The sequence below is a fragment of the Octopus bimaculoides genome, chromosome 17 (assembly GCF_001194135.2).
Source record: "Octopus bimaculoides isolate UCB-OBI-ISO-001 chromosome 17, ASM119413v2, whole genome shotgun sequence".
NCBI lineage: Eukaryota > Metazoa > Mollusca > Cephalopoda > Octopoda > Octopodidae > Octopus > Octopus bimaculoides.
Genome location: NC_068997.1, coordinates 48,802,083 through 48,804,777, shown reverse-complemented (window position 1 = coordinate 48,804,777; position 2,695 = coordinate 48,802,083). Strand labels below are relative to the sequence as shown.

Here is a 2,695-nt window from a genome sequence, read left to right as displayed (position 1 = left end):
ACGCCCAGCCTGAGAATCGAAACCGCGACCCTACAACCGTGACTCCGCTGCCCTAACCACTGGGCCATTGCGCCTCCATGCATTTAGATATGGTTGGCACACCGTCGGTTACGATGACGAGGATTCCAGTTGATCCACAGACACGTGTACCCTTAACGGAGTTCTCGTGGGGAGATTCAGCGTGACACAGAGTGTGACGAGGCTGGCCCTTTGAAATACAGGTACGACAGAAACAGGAAGATAGAGTGAGAGAAAGTTGTGGTGAAAGAGTGCAGTAGGGTTCGCCACCATCCCCTGTTGGAGCTTCGTGGAGCTTTTAGGTGTTTTCGCTCAATAAACACTCACAACGCCCAGCCTGAGAATCGAAACCGCGACCCTACAACCGTGACTCCGCTGCCCTAACCACTGGGCCATTGCGCCTCCATGCATTTAGATATACATAAAGTGAAATAGTTGTAAGCAAGAATTGAAACTGAGTTGGGGATGTGATTCGCTGTCAGACATATATGAACCCTATAACATACTATTTAAAGCACAAGACCGGTTGTTCTCACAAGAGGAGGATCAGTCGATTTCATTCACTCTAGTACTTGACCAGTAGGGTGGGATGAAAAGAGCAAAGTTGACCTCGTTTATGGCGGTGTTTGAACTCAAACGTAAAGCAATAGAATAAACGTCCCAAGGCATTTTTCTCCGCCACTCTAACAGTTCGACCAAACCACCTCGCTATAAATTTCATTACAATGGAACTTATCTGATATAATCACTAGCTGCAGTACAATTATCGATATTGATATTGAAATACCACCAATCCACCATCCCAAGGATTTTTTTTTAAAGAACAATAGAGTCTGCTCTGAAGTACATCCGCCAATTCAGTCGAGAAATTGCTTTGGAAACACAATGAGATATGCATTTCTCTTATCAAAAAGCTCACGTTTCCTTACTTCCACTATCGTCTTAATGAGTGTTTCCATCGTTTCTTTCAACGAAATAAGCCTATTGAAACAATCCTCTGTCAAGTGTAACCTCCGACGGTGGCTCATGTAACAAGTCAAGTACGTCTGGTTGTATTTTACCTTAATCTTAACACAGCACAGCATAAATAGATAAACGAATAAACAAACAAATATTCTGGTCTCGCTTCCACGCCTTCCTTAACTATAAACGAGGGAGTTTCTTAATGGTGGTATACTGCATATGCAGATAACGATTTCAAAGTTTCGTCATTTCATAGTGACAGTGGAGGTAGAGGTGGTGATGGATGATGGTGATAATATTGGTCGTGTGAGTTATGGTGGAGGTGGTATTGGCTATGGTGGGGATAGTATTGGCGCTGCTGTTACTAGTGGTGGTCAATTTTGCGATTCCAACTTTATGCGATTCCAACTTCACATTTTAAATGAAAATTACGCTTATAAATTCCTGCAGTTATGTTTCAAAGTTATAAACGCTGATTTTCATTGATCGATGTGACAGTGAGTAGCGCATGGTCCTGAAACTTTCGTGATTATGTAACTAATCCCGTCTTAAGGTCACCGCACTGCTGCGCTGAGAAAGAACTCAATTCAAACCTGTCGAGTGAAATCCAGGTAGAGAAATTTAGTTAAATTAGAGAATATAATTTTGCTTTAAGATATTTTCAGAGTCTGATTACAATCGTTGCTGTGTGGTAAGAAGCTTGCTTCTCAACCACATGGTTCTGGGTTCAGTCCCACTGCATGGCACTTTGGACAAGTGTCTTCTACTATAGCCTCGTGCCGACCAAAGCTTTGTGAGTGGATTTCGTAGACGGAAACTGAAAGAAGCCCGTCGTATATATGTGTGTGTGTGTGCACGTCTTCCCTCCCTCCACCACTATACGACCGGTGTCGTACACTGGTGATGTTTAGCTCAAAGTCAATCCTGATGGATCAGAGCCATCATTAGACATTCCAACCATGACCAGTTTATTTATCTAACATTTATAATTTTTTTTTCTTTTGGTGAGTAGAAGTGGAGTTTAACTGCTATTTCTAACACTTCGAGAGGCCACATTGAGTTTCCCTCACTTGTCTTGCAAGTTTTACAAGATTGTTTAGTAATGTCAAACCCAAGTCAACAATCGCAGCAGTTAAGTGGGGCAACAGTATGTTGCAAGACAGAGATTGCAGTTCATGTGATGTACCTCATAAATATGCTTGTTCTTACACGATAACACAGACTCGCACAGACACTCACATAACAAAATAGACACATGTGCACACATTAAAAAGTAGACACACGCACACATCATAAAGTAGAAACACACAATAAACTAGACGCATGCACAATAAACTACACAAACACACATACACATACACACACAAACACACACATACACACATGCCTTGTAAAGCGACTATTGTATTACTATACGTCATGGTCATCCGAGCTATCAGAAATAGGAACTAAACCATTCCCCTTCCCTCCACACGCCATCACAAATAATAATAATAATAATAATGATAATAATAATAATAATAATAATAATAATAATAATAATAATGATAATAATAATAATAATAATAATAATAATAATAATAATAATAATAATAATAACAATAATAATAATAATAATAATGATGATAATAATAATAATAATAATAATGATGATAATAATAATAATAATAATAATAATAATAATAATAATAATAATAATAATAATAATAATAAT

At 38.8% G+C, this 2,695-nt stretch overlaps 1 protein-coding gene across 1 annotated transcript in view; it reads right to left on the bottom strand.

The window, feature by feature from the left end:
• LOC106868209 (alpha-glucosidase) overlaps window positions 1-2,695 on the bottom strand; it is a 24,524-nt gene that overhangs the window by 11,894 nt on the left and 9,935 nt on the right. The window lies entirely within an intron of this gene.